At 45.7% G+C, this 13,147-nt stretch overlaps 1 protein-coding gene across 1 annotated transcript in view; it reads left to right on the top strand.

Moving 5' to 3' along the window:
• The window catches only part of IL12RB1 (interleukin 12 receptor subunit beta 1), a 118,511-nt gene that overhangs the window by 82,000 nt on the left and 23,364 nt on the right, over positions 1-13,147 (top strand). The gene's annotated exons all lie outside the window — the stretch shown is intronic.

Raw genomic sequence — 13,147 nt, 5'->3', positions numbered from 1 at the left:
TTATGGGGAATTTTGGGATGCATATTGCTTGCTACAAAACTGAGGTACTCCCACTATGGGTGGGGGTTATATAGGGAGGGAACTTCCTGTCGGAGAGTGCCAGTGTCCATCACCTGAAGGTACACTATATAACCCATATGTAATGGCTATGCTGCTCTGTGTCCCGTGATGTACTACAAGAAAAGGATTTTACAGGTAAGCTGTTAATAAAAATCCCTTTTTTACATTCAGTGATACAAAAAGCCCATATTCCTGAAAGTTATAGCCAGTAGAGTGTAATGGTCTTTTGATTTTTATTGGTTTTGAAGCAAAGTAAACAGTAAAAAGGAGAACATTGTTGCAGGTGTAATTCATAAAAAGGGCAGAAAGGCACAGGTTGTAAACAAATATGCAAGGATCACAGCATAGAAAATACATTTTACGATGAGCGTGGAAACATTATAGCTGGTCCTAGCTCAAAAATGAGGGACAAGTGCGTGGAAAGTGGGTTTACGTTTCTAAGACCGGGAGTCTTTGGTCCCTACACTACCAACCCTACCTTATTTCACTCAATAAATAGAAAGGAGAAAATACAGTATATGGTAAATGTATAGAAGAGTAACATAGATAAAATTGCAAGAGGATAAGAAAGGTGAGGAGAAGGAAAGGAACGCAAAGAGAAAGAAGGGACAGAGGAGCCTTGGCCCAAGCTGCAAGCCAAGCTCCAGGGTGGAACTAAAGAAATTTTTAGTGCAGTGAGTGCAACTGGATTCATGGAGGTGAACTTGTAAATTACCCAAGGGACCTAAACCTTAAGAAATATGTCATGGGTGTCTAATACTAGCACCTAGACAACTTTTTGTTGTTCATAAAACGATGGAGATGGGTTTTAAACTCATGTAGGAGGAACGGACTGTGATTTCCATGGTGAAGCTAGTGTGTTTTGTGGCAAAAAAGTTAAACATGGACAATGTTTACTGGTATTTCAATAGACAGTCTATCTTATAATGCAGGGGAGCCATTCAGGGCTTACATTGTATTCTTACATGCAATAGTGTATGTATGAGTCCAAATACTTCAGATCAGAATGTGATGATGAACAGGCATGTCCACTAAATATGCTTAACATCACCAAAGTCATAACAACCCCCAAGGAACCTGTCAAGGCAGTTAGATAAAAATGAATTACCCTAAACAGGACCAGATACCAACATATTAACACCGTTTACGCTGATTACTGAGAAGTAATATTGGAAGAGCTTTTAGAGATGTTCAGCGATATCCAATCCAATAACTAGACCTTATCATTTTTGGAGGCAGGGAAATCTAAGAGCTCTTTATCAACATAAGAATGGGCTTTGAGGTAAATGAGAGCAGTTAACCTTGGCATATCAAGGTAATTTATTTGGGGGAACAAGGATCATCAGAGTAAAGGCATGCAAATTGAGTGAGGAGACATGTAATAAGAGGTCAGAAGATAAGAGACCTGACCCAGTAACTTATTTGTATGTAGAGAAAAATCTCCATAGAGGGGATTGTGTGGTGGTCTCTCAAAGACTCCTAAGCTATAAAGTCTAAAAAGAAAACTGGCGTACAACAGTGAAAGCACTGTCAGACCAGGAAGGTGAGAAGAAGTAGGGAGCCAGAAAACTTGAGGGAATGCCAAAATCATAAAGTGTGTTGCAGAACCGGACTAATTGATGGTGGCTTGTGAACAGATGGAATCCAGAGGAGAGAAATGAACATGACTGGAAGAGAGTTTGGGGCTTCTAATAGCACCCACAACAGATGGTGTTTTGGGTTTTGTGCACAGCTGAAATGTGGGCTACATGGGCAACTTGATAACATATATTCAAATTGTCGACACCTAAACCTCCAACCACATTTGTGGATGAACATACAGTGCATCCGGGAAGAAATTCACAGCACAGCACTTTTTCCACATTTTGTTATGGTACAGCCTTATTCCAAAATGGATTCAATTCATTATTTTCCTCAAAACTCTACAAACAATACCCCATAATGACAACATGAAAGAAGTTTGTTTGAAATATTTGAAAATTTCTTAAAAAAAAAAAATGAAAAAATAAAAAAATTACATGTACAATACATAAGTATTCACAACCTTTGCTCAATACTTTGAAGCACCCTTGGCACCAATTACAGCCTCAAGTCTTTTTGAGTATGATGCTAAAATCTTGGCACACCTATTTTTGGGCAGTTTCTCCCATTCTTCTTTGCAGGACCTCTCAAGCTCCATCAGGATGTATGGGGAGCATCAGTGCACAGCCATTTTCAGATCTTTTCAGAGATGTTCAATCGGGTTCAAGTCTGGGCTCTGGCTGGGCCACTCAAGGACATTCACAGAGTTTTCACTTAGCCACTCCTTTGTTATCTTAGCTGTGTGCTTAGGGTAATTTTCCTGTTAAAAGATGAAACTTCGCCCCAGTCTGAGATCCAGAGCACTATGGAGCTGGTTTTCAACAAGGAAGTCTCTGTACATTGCTGCATTCATCTTTCCCTTGATCCTGACTAGTTTCCCAGTTCCTGCTGCTGAAAAAGGGGATGGTATTGGCCAGGTAATGAGCAGTGCCTGCACAAAATGACATTTCTAAAGGAATAAAAGTCATTTAAAACTGCTTGCGGCTTTAATGTAATGTTGGGTCCCGGCAATATAGATGAAAATTATTGAGAAAAAAGGGGACCGCCTGTATATATTATATGACCTGCCCTATATACTCTGCAGAAAATTAGGTGTTGGTGGTACCAGAACACTGTAAGCCCTCACAGTTACGCTTGGTGGGCGCTGGAACGGGCCCCGCTGTGAATATCAAGAATTGTAATTGCATGCCCCTGTTGACCAGGGGCAGAACAATTGGGCCTTTGGTGGTGGTGATGGTGGTGGTGCCACAACACTGTAAGCCCTCACAGTTACTCTTTGTGGGTGCAGGAACGGGCCCTGCTGTGAAATATTAGATCAAAAATTGTAATTACATGCCCCTGTTAAACAGGGGCAGAAAAATTTGGTCTTGGGTGGCGGTGGTGGTGGTAGTGACACAACACTGTAAAGCCTCACAGATACTCTTGTTGAGCGCAGGAACATGCCCTGCTGCAAAATATTACAGCAAAAATTGTAATTACACGCCCCTGTTAAACAGAGGCAGACAAATTGTGCTTTAGGCACTGGTGCTGGTGCAACAATATTGCAACCCCTCACAGATACTCTTGTTGAGCGCAGGAATGTGCCCTGCTGCGAAATATTACAGCAAAAAATGTAATTACACGCCCCTGTTGAACAGGGGCAGAAAAACTGGGCGTTAGGCACTGGTGCTGATGCCCAGAACCAAAAATGTTCTTAGAAGCTATCAACATGAACCTTGAGGAGGAATAGGATAGTCACTCAGCATAACAGGATAGTCACTCAGCATCAGCATAGGCAGTCTTCGAGGGATCTCAATCCTAAAAAAAAATTAAAAAAAAAATCGGTTACATGAGCATCAGGTGCTTGGTAGCTGGTGATCCAGGACTGATTCATTTTTATGAAGGTGAGCCGATCAACCAAGTCTGTGGACAGACGCACTCTGTGAATGTTTACAAAGCCTCCAGCAGCACTGAATGTGCATTCCGAAAGAACGCTGGATCCAGGACAGGGCAGTAGCTCAATTGCATACTGTGCAAGCTCTGGCCAGTGATCCAACCTCAAGACCCAGTAAACCAGTGGATTTTCAGTTGGAAAGGTCTCCAAGTCTGATCTTGCTCCTAGGTATTCCTGCACCATGTAAATCAGATGCTGGCGATGGTTGCTGCGGACTAAAAAATTGTCCGAACGCATCGGTCAGACGGCCACCTTCTCCACCGCTCCTTCTGTGACTGAAGCCTCAGCAACACGTTGTCCAGGAGGACCAGGAAATTGTAACCTCCCAGGCGCTGGAAACGCATTGCACAAACCTTTCTGCAAGGCCTCCTGAAGTTGTTTAATCCTCTGCTCCCTCTGCGAAGGCTGGATAAGTTCCGCAACCTTACCCTTGTAACGTGGATCAAGAAGGGTTGCCAGCCAGTAGTGATCCCTCTCCTTGATCACATGAATCCGAGAGTCCTTTCGCAGGCTTTGCAGGATCAGGGAGGCCATGCAGCGTAGGTTTGCTGAGGCATTCGATCCGGAGTCCTCTGGGTCACTAAGAGTGACATGATCCGCAGCCACCTCCTCCCAGCCATGTATAAGTCCAAGTTTCTGGGGACTGTAAACGATCCCTTGAAGACTGCTGCTGATGCTCTTAGTTCTGAGTTCTTAGCTCTGAGTTCTAGGTTCCACCTCCATGCTGACACTATCCTCCTCCTCCTGTGTGAGCGGCGGGCCCGCAGGAATACTGTCTGGATAAAGGGGGCATTGAGAGGTAAGGAAGTGCTCCTCTTCCTCCCTCTGTTCTGCCTCAAGTGCCCTGTCCATTATTCCATGCAGCGTGTGCTCCAACAGGAAGACAAGAGGGACAGTATCACTGATGCATGAACTGTCACTGCTCACCATCCTCGTGGCCTCCTCAAATAGTGACAGGACAGTGCATGCATCCTTGATCAGTAGCCACTGGCGTGGCAAAAAAAAGCCAAACTCCACTGACCCTGTCTTGGTGCCATACACAGGTACTCATGGATGGCCTTCTGCTGCATGTACAGCCACTGCAGCATTGCCAACGTTGAGTTCCACCTGGTGGGCATGTCACAGATGAGACAGTTCTTTGGCAGGTTGTATTCCTTTTGAAGGTCAGCCAGCCGAGCACTGGCATTAAATGACCGACGGAAATGCCCACAGACCTTCCTGGCCTGCCTCAGGTGATCCTGTAAACCCGGGTACCTGCACAAGAACTGCTGCACCACAAAATTAAGGATGTGAGCCAAACAGGGAACATGGGTCAACTGTCCATGTCGGAGGGTGGAGAGGAGGTTGGTGCTATTGTCACAAACCACCATTCCTGGCTGAAGCTGGCGTGGCGTCAACCACCTCTGAGCCTGCCTTTGCAGAGCTGACAGAATCTCTGCCCCAGTGTGGCTCCTGTTCTCTAAGCAGACTAACTCAAGCACTGCATGGCATATTTTTGCCCCTAGAGCGCCTACGGAGCACCATTGGTTCCGAGGACAAATCTGGAGGAAAAGGCCATAGAGGAAGAAGAGGAGGGGCTGGAGGAGAGAGGTGTGGTAGAATCACCACTACCAGCATTTTGGAGGCATGATGGCGGAACAAGCTCCAACAATACTGCACCCTGTCCTGCATCCTTCCCAGCTGCCAGCAGGGTTACCCAGTGCGCCGTGAAAGAAAGGTATAGTGGGGTTGGAGATCCCAGCTGATGAGGAGCAGAGAGAGGTCCGCCTTTTAAGAACTGTTGCCAACGGACTGCATGGGAGGTCGACATATGTCTGGCCACGCTTGATACGCTTCAGCCATATGTTGCAAACAGCAACGTGGCGATCTGCTGCACACATCTCAAAAAAGGTCCACACCAAAGAACTCCTCTTCCTCTCTTCTATCAGGCACCCACGTAGAGTCAGTGACCTCATCATCCCCTCCCTCCTCGCCACTGGAACAAACCTGGCAGCATGCTGCAGCTGGGGGAACATGACTGCCAGTTTCTTGTCCTTCTTGGGCATCCCCTCTCTCTGGGCTCATGTTACTGCCTTCATCCTCAACCTGGGTACCATCATCAGAGCCTTCACAATGCTGGGCATCCTCCTGCAGCATGTACCCTACACTGTGGTCGAACAGTTCAGGGGACGCCTCAGGGCATGATGGTGGGGCTAGGGAAGGAGTGACTGATGACATTGAGCCGATGGAAGAGGCCGCTTTGGCAGCTGCATTGCAGACAAAGTACTCTGAGCCTGGGTAACAGAGGATGAGGAGGATGAGGACGGCTTGGTCATCCACTCTATCAACTCTTCTGCATGTTGTGGCTCAACACGGCCAGCTGCCGAAAAAAAGGGCAATCGTGCCCCATGGCCACGTGCTGAGGATGCACGGTGTCCAAGACCAGCACTGCTTTCCCTCTTTTAGTGGCCTGTGAGCGTCTGCCTCTCCTTGGTGGCCTTTTAGACATACTGTACAATTAGATTAGCAAAACAACGCCTGAAGTTTACTAAAAACAGTACACCAGGAATGGCCTACAGTCAGGTATAGGTTTGGCTGGACTAGAATGAAGTGGATATATATGTAGGAGACTGTGTATATATATTATGCACTGCTGCTCACTGAGTCACCTGCCTGCCTGCATGAAAGTGTCTTTGAACACGCACTCCAGGAATGGCCTACAGTCAGGTATAGGCTTGGCTGGAATAGAATGCAGTGGATATATATTTTATACACTGCAGCTCACTGAGTCGCCTGCCTGAAAGTGTCTTTGAATACATACTCCAGGAATGGCCCACAGTCAGGTATAGGCTTAGCTAAACTATATATATGTATATATATATATATATATATGCCTGTATATATAAATTAAATGCACTGCAGCTAGCTGAATCAACTGTCTGCCTGAAGTATATTAACCACTTAACGACCGCCGCATGTACATATACGTCCACAGAATGGCACGTACAGGCAGATGGGCGTACCCGTACGTCCCTGCCTAGACGTGGGTCGGGGGTCCGGTCGGGACCCCCCCCCGGTACATGCGGTGGTCGGTAATCGCCTGGGAGCGATCCGGGATGAGGGGGCGGCTATTCGTTTCTAGCCACCCCCCGCGATCGCTCCCCAGAGCTGAAGAACGGGGAGAGCCATGTGTAAACACGGCTTCCCCGTGCTTCACTGTGGCAGCTGCATCGAATGTGTCATCCCTTTTATAGGGAGACACAATCGATGATGTCAGACCTACAGCCACACCCCCCTACAGTTGTAAACACACACTAGGTGAAACATAACTCCTTCAGCGCCCCCTGTGGTTAACTCCCAAACTGCAACTGTCATTTTCACAAAAAACAATGCAATTTAAATGCATTTTTTGCTGTGAAAATGACAATGGTCCCAAAAATGTGTCAAAATTGTCCGAAGTGTCCGCCATAATGTCGCAGTCACAAAAAAAATCGCTGTTTGCCGCCATTAGTAGTAAAAAAAAATATAATAATAATAAAAATGCAATAAAACTATCCCCTATTTTGTAAACGCTAAACATTTTGCGCAAACCAACTGATAAACGCTTATATGCGTTTTTTTTACCAAAAATATGTAGAAGAATACGTATCGGTCTAAACTGAGGAAAAAAATGTTTTTCTATATATTTTTGGGGGATATTTATTATAGAAAAATGTAAAAAATGTGTAATTTTTTTCAAAACTGTCGCTCTATTTTTGTTTATAGCGCAAAAAATAAAAACCGCAGAGGTGATCAAATACCACAAAAAAAAAGCTATATTTGTGGGAAAAAAAGGACGTCAATTTTGTTTGGGAGCCACGTCGCACGACCGCGCAATTGTCTGGTAAAGCGACGCAGTGCCGAATCGCAAAACCTGGCCTGGTCTTTTAGCTGCATTTTGGCCTGGGGATTAAGTGGTTAAAAACAGTACACCAGGAACGGTCTTCAGTGAGATCAAGCGAAACTGGATACAGTGTGTGTGTATATATATAAATATATATATTACTACAATACACTGTAGCTAACTGAATCGCCTGCCTACTTAAACTAAATGAAATGACATACTCTCACTCTCTCTCAACACCAGCAACACACTACACAGGGCCGACGTGCAAGTGGCCTTTTATAGTGTGGGGCGTGGACTTAACTCCCTGAGCCATAATTGGCCAAAGGCAATTATGGCTCTCTTCACTGAGGTCATAGTGCATGCTTGGCCAATCATCAGCCAGCAGTGTATTATGGGTCATGACAAATTTGGCGCGAACGGTCCATAATGTTCGATCTTCGTCGAACGATCGAACAGCCGATGTTCGAGTCGAACTCATGTTCAACTCGAACAGATAGCTCATCCCTACTTCTCTTCCATGATCTGGAGCACATGAGAGGATCCCCATGCCATCAGGTGGATACATATCCATTTAAGCCTTGTTGACCCACCTCGGCATATGCTCAGGGGGTCCATACCTGCGGGTGAGTGCACACTCTGGTGGAAGTCTACACGTTTTGTCTTGCAACGAGTTTGCACAAGCACAGGGCACTTTCCAGTTTGATATCTGATGAACTTTACATGCGCTTATGCGGATGAACGTTTATGCACTTTTTTCACTGGCAACATGCTTACTTTTGAATTTATGAACTGCATGTCGTTTTTGTATCTCGATTTCACGTCTTTATATGGATTATTTTTTTTATATTTATTATTTTTTGTATATTGATGAGTTTTTTGCACATGTTTATTAAGTGATATGGCACATTAGCACTTTATCTAATAGAATTCATTAGGAAGTGCAGCAAAACACCAGAAAAAGCTTGGAACCAGGGTACAATTTACCTTTATTGCTGCAGCATTCTAGCAGTGGGTAACTAGCTGTTTTCCCCTTTACCCACACGCACATTCCAGTTTTTTCATACATATTTTTCCAAAACATAACCCTACCTGGATGTGGTTTGGCACATGTTCTGATTGGTTTGGTTCTCTCTTTTTTTTTTATTCTTGAGAATAACATGTCAGAGGTTTTTACTTTATGGACATGACTCTCTTGCTATTTTTGGATAGACCTTTGCTGCTGACCTAATTTACTTTATTTAAATTAGGGTTGTCCCGATACCACTTTTTTAGGACCGAGTACAAGTACCGATACTTTTTTTCAAGTAGTCGCCGATACCGAATACCGATACTTTTTTTAAATGTGTCCCCAAATGCAGCCATGTCCCCCACATATGCAGCCATGTCCCCCCAGCCATGTCCCCCACATATGCAGCCATGTCCCCCTAGCCATGTCCCTCACATATGCAGCCATGTCCCTTTAGCCATGTCCCCCACATATGCAGCCATGTCCCCCCAGCCATGTCCCCCACATATGCAGCCATGTCCCCCTAGCCATGTCCCTCACATATGCAGCCATGTCCCTCTAGCCATGTCCCCCACATATGCAGCCATGTCCCTCTAATATGCAGCCATGTCCCTCTAGCCATGTCCCTCACATATGCAGCCATGTCCCTCTAGAAATGTCCCTCACGTATGCAGCCATGTCCCTCTAGCCATGTCCCTCACATATGCAGCCATGTCCCTCTAGCCATGTCCCTCACATATGCAGCCATGTCCCTCTAGCCATGTCCCTCACATATGCAGCAATGTCCCTCTAGCCATGTCCCTCACATATGCAGCCATGTCCCTCACATATGCAGCCATGTCCCTCTAGCCATGTCCCTCTAGCCATGTCCCTCTAGCCATGTCCCTCTAGCCATGTCCCTCCAGCCATTTCCCCCATACCTTTGCCGCCGCCGCCGCATGGAGAAAATCACAGCATTCATTTGAATAGCTGTTTTGCCCGTGCGTATAGACACTCCTCCTTGCTCGGGATTGGACAGATCACGATCACCCATCCAATCCCGGGCAAGGGGGAGTGTCTATACGCGTGGGAACACTATAACTATTCAAATGAAAGCTGTGGTGTTCCCGCGCAGCGTTTAACCCATGCGGCAGCTTTCGATGCGGCGGCGCGATGCGGCGGCAGCGGCGGGGGGGGGGGGGGCGAAGTATTCTATTTAGGTATCGGGGGTATTTGCGCGAGTACGAGTACTCCCGAAAATACTCGGTATCGGTCCCGATACCGATACTGGTATCGGTATCTGGACAACCCTAATTTAAATTACATTTGCCCTGACCTTGCTGTAATACCTGACTACATATTTATTTTCACACATGTTTTGATGTCTGGTTTTGGTTTCCAGCTGGCTTTTAGCCCTTCACTGATTACTTTCTGTGCAAACCCTAACCTGTCTATATCTGTAGTTATTATAAAACCTGAACTATTGCCCAGACCAGGCATAGGCAAGGACCAAGGCTGTGGTGGACATTTTCCAACGTACAGAACTTAGTGACGGACACCACGGTACATTTCAAAATTAAACCATCAAAAAACAAACACTCTATCTACTCTCTGGCCTAGTTCTACAAGTAATCTCAGACTGTCCCATGTTCCATGTATGCAATCTCAGGCTGTCCCATGTGCCATGTATGCAATCTCTGACTGTGCCATGTATGCAATCTCAGAATGTCCCATGTGCCATGCATGCATGCAATCTCATACCACAAGCAGTCTTTATTTAAATGTCATTTTAAACGTATTTGTACTTGAAGAACTATGGGCTGAGATTGCATACATGGCACATGTAACATTCAGAGATTACATATGTAGCACTACCCCCGGAGGAGCTGCTGGTTTTTATTTTGGGTCTACGCTCTGTGATCAACCCATGAAAGTGGCTCAAAACCCTCCCTTGACACAACTGGTAATATAGGAGTTGTGGACCCCAGTAACTCGTTGAGGAGCACAATATCCCGTTACACTGCAACAGATTATGCAAATTAGAGGTTACCTTAAAGTGGATGTAAACCCATTTTTTTGTATTTATTTTTTGATGTCACAATGTACAGTATAAGATTTCCTATCATCTGTGTCCAGTCTTGCCACACAGAGTTAATCCCGCTCTGAGCAATCCTCTTTTATTGTTCAGTGAAATAAAATGGACTTGCAGAGAAAAACCTTAGTCTGTTCTGCCCCCTTGACAGGTTATGTACACTCATTCACTAGCCTGGAGACAGGCATTTTTCAATTCCAACCCCCACTCCTTTTCTGAAGTCATGTGGTTACTTTTCTGGATTTTGACTGGATGTTAGTGATCATAGCAGAAGTCAGTTAGTGACATCACGACTCCACCCACCGAGCTCCAGACAACAGATCCACCCACAGAATCTGCAGTTTTTCAGTTCTTATAACAGACAGAGGGGAGATATTTGACAAGTAAGGATACATGCAGGAGTCATGTATATCCTTATAGATCAGCACTATGGCAGTAGTTTAGAAAAGATGAGAGTGGGTTTACATCCACTTTAAATGGAGTGGATCCTGCAGTGTGAAAGACAGACCGTACACAGACCTCACAGCAACCAAAGTGGTACTTTACTTGTGAAATGAAAACAAAAGAACAAAGGTAAAACAGTCATAACTATCTGCAGAGCCCTGCAGAATTAGTGACAATAATAACACATAGATGTAAGCTAAACTATAATATCCTATAGACCTGTGCAAGCACACAGCAAGGGGATTCAACAAGACATACACGTTGAAGCACCCCATTGCCAAGCCTCACCCAGCTCTCTCTACAGTACCGTACAATGTAATGTAACCAATTACTCGATCAACGAGTGTAAAAATGAATATTAACAATATCCACTTACCCCCCGGACCATATTGCTGGTCAAAGACTAGAGCACTTTTTGCGATTCGGGACTGCGTCGCTTTAACTGACAATTGCGCGGTCGTGCGACGTGGCTCCCAAACAAAATTGGCGTCCTTTTTTTCCCACAAATAGAGCTTTCTTTTGGTGGTATTTGATCACCTCTGCGGTTTTTATTTTTTGCGCTATAAACAAAAATAGAGCGACAATTTCGAAAAAAATGAATATTTTTTACTTTTTGCTGTAATAAATATCCCCCAAAAATATCTAAAAAAACATTTTTTTTCTCAGTTTAGGCCGAGACGTATTCTTCTACGTATTTTTCGTAATAAGCGTTTATTGATTGGTTTGCGCAAAAGTTATAGCGTTTACAAAATAGGGGGTATTTTTATGTCATTTTTATTAATATATTTTTTTACTAGTAATGGCGGCGATCAGCGATTTTTTTTCGGTACTGCGACATTATGGCGGACACTTCGGACACTTTTGACACATTTTTGGGACCAGTGGCATTTTTATAGCGATCAGTGCTATAAAAATGCATTGGATTACTATAAAAATGCCACTGGCAGTGAAGGGGTTAACACTAGGGGGCAGGGAAGGGGTTAAGTATGTTCCCTGGGTGTGTTCTTACTGTGTGGGGGGGGGGTGGCCTCACTAGGGGAAACACTGATCCTCTGTTCATACATTGTATGAACAGAAGATCAGCATTTCCCCCGCTGACAGGACCGAGAGCTGTGTGTTTACACACACAGCTCCCAGTCCCCGCTCTGTAACGAGCGATCGCGTGTGCCCGGCGGCGATCACGCCCGCCGGGCACACGCACGGGAGTGAGCGGGGGGCCCCTAGTGGCCGTTCTAAGAGCTGACGTTATACTACATGCTCTCGCCCAGGAGAGCCGACCTGCCGCCGTAGAATGACGGCGGCTGGTCGGCAAGTAGATATGCAACACTAAATAAGTAATCTTTGAGTAATATTGCTAACCAATGTGGTTTGGCGGGCCAGGCCAAACCTCAATATAATTTATCAAAAGGCCTCGTACACACGGACAGACTGTCCGATGAACATGTCCGCTGCCGGATTTTGGTCTGATGGTTGTACACACCATCAAACCAAAATCCTCGCGGACAGTATACGCGGTGATGTGGCCGTGCCGTCGCCGCGGTGATGACGCGGCGACATGCGCGACCCTGGAAGGTCAATGCTTCCACGCATGCGTCGAATCACTTCGACGCATGCGAGGGCTTTCGGCCGAGCGGACATGTCTGGTAAGTCGTACAGACGACCGAACATGTCCGACGGACAGGCTTCCAGCGGACATGTTTCTTAGCATGCTAAGAAACATTTGTCCGCTGGAAACCTGTCTGATCCGCCGGAAAATTGTCGGACGTACAGACGACCGAACATGTCCGCTGAAACTGGTCTGCGGACCAGTTTCAGCAGACATGTTCGGTCGTGTGTACGAGGCCTAACAGTTCATGCACGTATGCGTTGGCATGCGTTGGCACGCAAAGAAGAGAAAAACACAATTTGTAATCCAAAGGGAAAAGGAGCAAAAAAATGGTTCCGTCTCTCAAAGGCGCAATGCCCAGGTGTATGTAGGCCTCAGCTGCAGCCTACTCCCTGTGGAGACACTTCTGACAGTGTCCTCCTGGGTTGAAGAGGCGGTCCCGAGAGAGCGCGCCAAACATGTCCTCTCCCTTAAATTACCTCCCCCAGCAGGCTGCGCGCAAGGCAAAGCATCCTGGGGTTGTACAGCTGCTCTCTGTGTAATGTAGTCTATTACAGGCCAGGGTAAATGGAGTCTCTTCT

This window comes from Rana temporaria, chromosome 1 (assembly GCF_905171775.1).
Source record: "Rana temporaria chromosome 1, aRanTem1.1, whole genome shotgun sequence".
Lineage (NCBI taxonomy): Eukaryota > Metazoa > Chordata > Amphibia > Anura > Ranidae > Rana > Rana temporaria.
The sequence above is the reverse complement of the archived record's forward strand: the minus strand, read 5'-3'. Positions and strand labels throughout refer to the sequence as shown.